At 39.3% G+C, this 9,146-nt stretch overlaps 1 pseudogene; it reads left to right on the forward strand.

Annotated features, from left to right (window-relative positions):
• Nucleotides 1-1,773: 1,773 nt before the first annotated feature.
• On the forward strand, nucleotides 1,774-4,420 carry LOC141082267 (uncharacterized; annotated as a pseudogene).
• The last annotated feature ends 4,726 nt before the right edge of the window (nucleotides 4,421-9,146 follow it).

Below are 9,146 nucleotides of genomic sequence, written 5' to 3' on the forward strand. Positions count from 1 at the left end.
GCTTGGATCTGGGTGTGCAAAAAAAATATGAATTCCATGTTGTGTTTTATTTCATTAAAATACTTTATTCTTATGTGTGTGTGTTTTTTTAACCCTTTATTACTATAAGGTTAATAATGGATAGGTGTCTTATTGACGCCTCTCCATTATTAACCGGGCCATTTTCCAATAGCAAGCTGACATTAACCCCTTATTACCCCTTATCCCACCGTTACATGGGAGTGGGAAGAGAGGGGCTAAGTGCCAGAATTGGCGCATCTTATAGATGCGCCATTTCTGGGGCGACTGCGGGCTGGTATTTGTAGCCAGGGGGGTCCAATATCTATGGCCCTTTCCTATGCTATGAATATCAGCCCGCAGCTGTCTGCATAGCCTTTCTGGCTATAAAATTGTGTGGGACCCCATGTCATTTTTTGGGGGGTCTCCTATTTTAATAGCCAGTAAAGGCTATGAAGACAGCTGCCGGCTGATATTCATAGCCTGGGAAAAGGCCATGGGTATTATCCCCTTCCCAGGCTACAAATATTGTCCCCTGGCCGTCGGCTTTCACCCTCTGGCACAGAAAATTGCGTGGTAGCCCACGCCATTTTTTTTTATTTTTTAAAATGAAACATTGTTCATTAATAAACATGGATATGGAAATATCTATAGAAATATCTGGAAATATCTATGGATATATCTATAGATAGTATAGATAGATATATGGATCTATCTATCTATCCCATATCTATCTATCCCATATCTGTATCTATTTATTTATCTATCAATGCCATATCTATCTATCCCATATCTCTCTATCTGTGTGTGTAATGGAGTGTGGGTTGGACAAATGTAAAAGAGGAGGTCGGACAGAAATGACATCACAAATCATTTTTTGTTAAATAACATACCTTTATTTGGCTTACAAAAACTCATAGCAATCTGTATGTGAAAAACATGAAAAAACACATGACAAATGCATCAATAACGCACTTGCATTATCTGCCAAGAGCTGCGGATTCTGTGTGGAATAATCCGCCCTGGAATCCGCCCGGTGTGCACACAGCCTTATAGCTCTCAGCACTATAACGGTGTGTACACGGGGACTTATTATTAAGAACGTCTGTGTCTGTGCACGCTCCTGTGTGTGTGCGCTCATGATGCTTGCAATGTGTTTTATGTGAACACGTGGCGGATTGTGCTGTGGATTTTTCTGTGTGGATTTTGTTATATCCGCAGGTAAAATGACCGGCGTTTCACCTGCGGATTTATAGTGGATTTTGTGCGGCTTTCACCTGCGGATTCTTATAATGGAGCAGGTGTAAAACGCTGCGGAATCCGCACAAAGAATTGACATGCTGCAGAAATGAACCCTCAGCGTTTATGCTGCGGATTTTCTGCACCATGTGCACAGCGGTTTTTGTTTTACATTGACTATAATGGTACTGTACAACGCAGGAGAATCTGCTGCGGATCCGCAGGGCCAAATCCACTGCGGATCTACAGTAGAATCCACAACGTGTGCACAGACCCTTACAATAAGATGCTTCAGATTGAAGAGAGAGGAGGGAGGGGTTTGGGTGTGTTTTGGAGTGGGTGTGCTCGGTGCTGGCTTACAGGCCAGTGCAATGCATCATGGAACTTGTAGTATTAGAGCACAGTAAGTTGGGAGAAAGGAAGTTGTCGATTAACCCGATGAGAGCTGGAGCCAGCACTGAAAATGTGCTGCTAGAGCATGATAAAAGGTAATATTGCTAAAATAAACACAGTGGATGTTTTTAGTGGCACATAATAACAAGATTTATGAAAAAAAATTACAGTAGTGGGCAACTTCTTTAAGTAGAAATGTTCAAAAATATAAAACTCAATGATATTTCATGAAAGAAAATTGTTCTTTGTCTTGGCAGATGACTGTAACAGGAGTTCAAAAGAACAGCTGACATCTTTAATTTTTAAATCTGATGATCTTGAGATCCTACAAGATACAACTGAAGTGATTGCTATTACTCCAGATATACCATCATCCATTCACAGCAAAGATCTGTCATCTGATCCTATGAAACAGGTCCCATCTTCTGATTCATTACTGACTACTAAGGAAACTCAAAGTCACAAAAGAGGCATTAAAAAACAAACTGCTCCTAAAGCAAAAAATTCATTTTCTTGTTCAGATTGCGGGAAATCTTTTAACAACAAATCTCATTTTGTTACACACCAGAGAATGCACACAGGGGAGAAGCCTTTTTCCTGTTCAGAATGTGGGAAATGTTTTAACCAGAAATCAGATTTGGTTAATCATCATAGAACTCACACAGGGGAGAAGCCTTTTTCCTGTTCAGAATGTGGGAAATGTTTTAACCAGAAATCAGATTTGGTTAATCATCATAGAACTCACACAGGGGAGAAGCCTTTTTCCTGTTCAGAATGTGGGAAATGTTTTAACCAGAAATCAAATTTGGTTAAACACCAGAGAACTCACACAGGGGAGAAGCCTTTTTCCTGTTCAGATTGTGGGAAATGTTTTAAGCAGAAATCATATTTTGTTAAACACCAGAGAACTCACACAGGGGAGAAGCCTTTTTCCTGTTCAGAATGTGGGAAATGTTTTAACCAGAAATCAAGTTTGGTTAGACACCAGAGAACTCACACAGGGGAGAAGCCTTTTTCCTGTTCATATTGTGGGAAATGTTTTAACCAGAAATCACATTTTGTTAAACACCAGAGAACTCACACAGGGGAGAAGCCTTTTTCCTGTTCAGAATGTGGGAAATGTTTTAACCAGAAATCAGATTTGGTTGATCACCATAGAATTCACACTGGGGAGAAGCCTTTTTCCTGTTCAGATTGTGGGAAATGTTTTAAGCAGAAATCATATTTTGTTAAACACCAAAGAACTCACAGAAGGGAGAAGCCTTTTTCCTGTTCAGATTGTGGGAAATGTTTTAACCGGAAATCACATTTTGTTAAACATCAGAGAACTCACACAGGGGAGAAGCCTTTTTCCTGTTCAGAATGTGGGAAATGTTTTAACCAGAAATCAAATTTAGTTAAACACCAGAGAATTCACACAGGGGAGAAGCCTTTTTCCTGTTCAGAATGTGGGAAATGTTTTGCAGATAAATCACATTTTGTTACTCACCATAGAACTCACACAGGGGAGAAGCCTTTTTCCTGTTCAGAATGTGGGAAATGTTTTAACCAGAAAGGGGTTCTTGCTAAGCACCAAAGAACTCACACAGGAGAAAAACCTTTTTGATGTTCAGAATGTGGGAAATGTTTTACTCAGATTTCAAGTCTTGTTACACATAAGAGAATTCACACAGCAGAGAAGCCATATTCATGTTCAGAATGTGGGAAATGTTTTAAATGGAAAATAGATCTTGATCGCCATCAAAGATCGCACACAGGAGAGAAGCCTTTTTTCCTGTTCAGAATGTGGGAAATGTTTTAACCGGAAAGCGATTCTTGTTAGACATCAGAGACCTCACACAGACGAGAAGCCATTTTCATTTTCTTAATGTGGGAAATATTTTACTTGGAAATCAACTGTTAATAAACATCATAGATTGTGGGAAATTTTTTAACAAGAAATCTTATTTTGTTACCAGAGAATGCACACAGGGGAGAAGCCTTTTTCCTATTCAGACTGTGGGAAATGTTTTGCAGATAAATCACATTTTGTTACTTACCATACAACTCACACAGGGAAGAAGCCTTTTTCCTCTTCAGAATGTGGGAAATGTTTTAACCAGAAATCAGATTTGGTTAATCACCATAGAACTCACACAGGGGAGAAGCCTTTTTCCTCTTCAGAATGTGGGAAATGTGTTAACCAGAAAGGGGATCTTGTTAAGCACAAAAGAACTCACAGGAGAGAAGCCTTTTTCATGTTCAGAATGTGGGAAATGTTTTGCAGATAAATCACATTTTGTTACTCAGCATAGAACTCACACGGGGGAGAAGCCTTTTTCCTGTTCAGATTGTGGGAAATGTTTTAACCAGAAGTCAAATTTGGTTGATCACCAGAGAACTCACATAGGAGAGAAGCTTTTTTCATGTTCAGAATGTGGGAAATGTTTTACTCAGAATTCAAGTCTTGATACACATGAGAGAATTCACACAGCAGAGAAGCCATATCCATGTTCAGAATGTGGGAAATGTTTTAAATGGAAAATAGATCTTGATTGCCATCAAAGAACACACACAGGGGAGAAGCCTTTTTACCTGTTCAGAATGTGGGAAATGTTTTAACCGGAAAGCAATTCTCGTTAGACATCAGAGCAGTCACACAGAGGAGAAGCCATTTTCATTTTCTTAATGTGGGAAATATTTTACTTGGAAATCAACTGTTAATAAACATCAGAGATGTCACATAGGGGAGAAGTCTTTTATGTTCATAATGTTGGAATAGTTTTAACCAAAATAGAATCTTCTTAAATGGGTTGTCTCTTGTCATTCCTCATGTTTGCTGCTAAAAGGATAAAACTAAACTTTATTAGTTCCAAATATAAAACTATACCCATAATTCACCCCCTTAAGGTTAATCAATAGGTGACTAATAGAAAAAACATGTACCCCAAAGTTCAATGTATAGAGTGAGGTGATGTACAGTACAGACCAAGTTTGGACACACCTCATTCAAAGAGTTTTCTTTATTTTCATGACTATGAAAATTGTGGATTCACTCTGAAGGCATCGAAACTTTGAATTAACACATGTGGAATTATATAATTAACAAAAAAGTGTGAAACAACTGAAAATATGTCTTATATTCTAGGTTCTTCAAAGTAGTCATCTTTTGCTTCGATGACTGCTTTGCACAACCTTGGCGAGCTTCAAGAGGTAGTCACCGGAAATGATCATTCCCATGGACAGAATAGTACATCATACGCGATCAGCCACGTTCACAGAGAAAGTGCGGTTGATCGCAGCCGAGTGTTAACTGATTATCACAACTGGCACTATGTGCCAGGAGCAGTCATGGACTGCTCCCGTCATATTAACCCCTGGCACACTGCGATCAAACATGATCGCAGTGTTCCTGTGACATAGGGAAGCATCGCGCAGGTAAGGGGTTCCTTGCGTGCTTCCATGAGACCCTCAGACCAATGCAATATGATCACATTGTTCCTTGGGCCTCCTCCCTACAGGTCCCTGGGTCCAAGATGGCCGCGGGGTCCTGCAGGGAGGTGGCTTGTCAGAAGCCTCGTACACTCTGACACTATATAGTAATGTTATACCCTGGGAAAAAGTGAAAAAGTAAAAAAAAAAATTAACATGTGTAAAAATAATTTTTTAAAAATTCCTAAATAAAGAAAAAAATATTCCTCAATAAATTCATTTCTTTATGTAAATAAAAAAAGTACACATATTTAGTATCGCCACATCCGTAACGACCCGCTCTATAAAACTCCCACTAATTAACCCCTTTATTGAACCCATTAAAAAAAACAAGGCTAAGAATGCTTTATCATCATACCGCCAAGCAAAAAGTGGAATAACATGCGATCAAAAAGATGGATATAAATAAACGCTGAAAACGTCATCTTGTCCTGCAAAAAATGAGCCGCCATACAGTGTCATTAGCAAAAAAAATAAAAGTTATAGCTAGAACATCCCTAGACCGCCTCTTTTATGATGTCACAAATTCAAAGCTATAAGGTATTCCCTCCCAAAAATCAGGCATTCGAACTGCAGAGCCCGTGCTGAAAGGACCCCAGATGCAGGGAGATTTGTGGCTATGCCTCTCCCCACATGGTTAGCCTAAAGACCATTAAGCAACTGTAAGTGTTGATCCCAATGTTAATCCCATTTATATTTGTATTATACATACCTAATGTCTCAAATTTATAACTTTTTTATCTGTGTAATCACTGCCCCCTTTTGGGGAATAAATGATAACTTTATTAGTCTGTCTTCATGCTCTAAAAACGAACACGTGCCTTTAAGATAATTGCTACTGAATTGGGTTGGCTTCAAACCCCTCTATTAAGTTTATAACTTAATCAGAGAAGCTTTGGAGCTGGTGGCAGCAAGGTGTGATCTGGGCCCTGGGTACAGCTGAGAGTGACGGAAGGGGTTTTATAAGCTATTGGGTGGCTGCGGCCAGAGCATTTTATAATTCCCTCACTGCAGCATGCTGGGTGGCCAGACCTCATTGAAGCAGCCGGCCAGTGACAAATTATCCCAGGTGTAGTTCCCTTGCTGACCTGAGGGTAAGGGGCACCAGAGAGCTGCGAGTTCCAAAGTGGAACTGAAAAGTTTTGTGAAGTATTGTGGGCAGTGTTGGGACAACCAAAATAACCCCCATGTGATAAATTGTTAGGGCAAGCCTAGCTTGCTGTTTTTTTATCACATGGTGACAGTGGTGGGATAACTAAGATAAGCCCCACTGTGCCTGTGATCGTGTGTTGGCAATGCATCGCATCCCTCTGTCCGTGACTTAATGGTGTCAGCGGCGGGATCGTGACATCAGCGTACTCAGGACAATAGCACAATAAATTTTGGGGTCTTGTTACCCTTGGGAAAATAAAAATTGGGGGTGAAAAGATCATTTTATCCTAAGTCATATTACAAGACTCGTTAAAGTTTTGATTGTGACTTGCAGGATTGCTACTACCAACAGGTGGCGCTATAGAGTTCAAGTCCTCTTTTTCTCTGAAGAGGCAATTTGCACATTTTTGTTGAAAAATATGATTTTTTAATTTTACGGCTGTACGTTATAAACTTCTGTGAAGCTTTTGGGGGTTCAAAGTACTCACCACACATCTAGATAAGTTCCATGGGGGGTCTAGTTTCCAAAATGGTTTCATTTGTGGGGGGTTCACTGTTCAGGCACATCAGGGGCTCTCCAAGTGCGACATGGCATCCAGCCAATTCTGTGTTGAAAAAGTCAAACGGCACTCCTTACCTTCCGAGCTCTGCCATGCGCCCCAAACAGTGGTTTGCCCCCACATATGGGGTATCAGCGTACTCAGGACAAATTGCACAATAACTTTTGGGGTCCTGTTAATATAAAAATTGGGGGGTGAAAAGATCATTTTTGTGGAAAAAATATGATTTTTTAATTTTACGGCTGTAAACTTCTGAAGCACTTGGAAATTAAAAGTTCTAGACTATCTGTTGATCTCGGAGAGACTATTAAAGAGAATGAAGTCAATGGAGATCCATGACCTGGTCATATCTGACCATGCTCCGGAGGATATGGAATTGGTGGATAACCAGATAAAAGGAACACATTACATATGGAAATTTCCAGCTTAACTTACAAAAGATGAGGGATTTAATGACAAATTAATTACGGGGCTGGAGGGAGGAATTTCAGTGGGATAACAAGGATCAAATATGGCAAAAAGGGTGCTAAGAGGCAAAATTATGATGTTTGTGGCCTCACTAAAGAAAAAGAATAGCGGAAAAATACTCATGTTAGTGTAAAGCTTACAAATCTGTATACAGAGTTCTTGCAGAGCCCTACAACTCAAAACTGGGGACAATGGAGGCTGGCCAAACAAGAGTTTGAAGCGTGTATTGATAGGAGGGAGCATCTGTTCCACTCTAGGCAGGAGGTTGAATTGCTGAGATATGGGAACTGAGGAAATATGATCTATTTTTTCTTTATTGTGCTAGCCACACACACATAGCTCTGCTACATCTTCTTGGTTTTGTAAATGACATGCCAGCTCAGCACACAGACGCTTCCCTGCCCCCATTAGGTTTGCATAGAGGACACACACAAAGCCCTGCAGGCACATGTCTGCAAGCCCCTCTTTCTCCCTGCTAGAATTCCTCCTCCCTCACTCTCCCCTGTATACAGCTGTAATGTGAGACCCTAGTGTTTTTCAAATAATTTTTATTAATTTTTCATAAGGGAAGGAAGGGTGAACAAAAAAGAAAAGGGAATAATATAAAACTTAGAGAACTCTTTTATAATAGATGCTTTGCAAAACATGTCATACAATATACTTCGTAAACATTAAACATTTTACTGTTGTATTTATCTTAATAGTATTAAACTAAAGAATAAACTAACCTAACACTACTACCAATCCAGACTTAAAGCTTAACCTGAGTCGCATTCCTGTAGGAACCATAAGCAGCTTATTGTAACTACAAAAATTTTGAGTTCCACCGAGCCCACTTTGTGTGGTATTTATTCAAAGAGTTGCTATTAAAAGCAAATCTTTCTTCTGTAGAGCTATGGAAACGTAATGTGTCTAGAATATCTGAGAAGGAAGGGATATCTGATTTTTTCCAAAAAAATGCTAATGAATTTTTTATAGTTAGAAAGATGTGAATCATTATATATTTGGTTGAAGGATTGATACTCTCCAGATCTAAAGAGAGAAGTACCATCTGCGGGGTTACAGTAATTTCACTATCATGTAAAGTATTAATATGGATTTTGACTTCCTTCCAGAGGATTTTTAGTTTTGGACAGCTCCAAAAGATATGATATAAATTGCCAGGGTTTCCACATCCTCTCCAACATTGGGATGAGATCTCCTGATTAATATGGGATAGCCGTATAGGCGTATAGTACCATCTATTCATTACTTTATAAAAGGACTCCTGCAAGGCCATAGAAATAGTAGACTTATAGGTATGCCTAATGGCGTACTCCCATTGTTCTGGTTGAACTACAATATTTAAATCAAGCTCCCATTTGTGCATATAATTGTTTTTTGAAAAGGATGTATCTTTGTTAAAATGTGAGTAGATATTTTTAATACTCCATTTAAACTGATGATTAATATTAACTAGTAATGAAGAGACAATTTCCAGATTCTTAGCCCTGCTGCGTAACAGCTTTTTTATATTCTCTTTTACCGTGAAAAAAGAATATATTTCTGACGAGGGCAGATGATATTTGGATTTAAGCTCACTAAAAGTACTAAACTCTTTCCCATCCCATAAGTCTCCAACTTTTTTTATGCGTACCTCATCCCAGGTATCTGGTATTGAGAAATTGTAAATCTGGGCCAAGAAGGAGAGAGGGAGTCTTCTAATCATATCCTCCTTATTCTCTTTCCTGTGTAGCTTAGTCAGAATGTTCCAGGCCGAGAATATGGCCTGGAGGATTGGATGGTGGTGCTCCTTCTGCCGAGATTCCAATAAGTAACTGAAAAGAAGTTTTGGAATGGAATTATAATTTATTTGGGCTCTTTCTA

Source organism: Dendrobates tinctorius, unplaced genomic scaffold (assembly GCF_039654945.1).
Source record: "Dendrobates tinctorius isolate UK_male_01 unplaced genomic scaffold, ASM3965494v1 ptg000017l, whole genome shotgun sequence".
NCBI classification, from domain to species: Eukaryota; Metazoa; Chordata; class Amphibia; order Anura; family Dendrobatidae; genus Dendrobates; species Dendrobates tinctorius.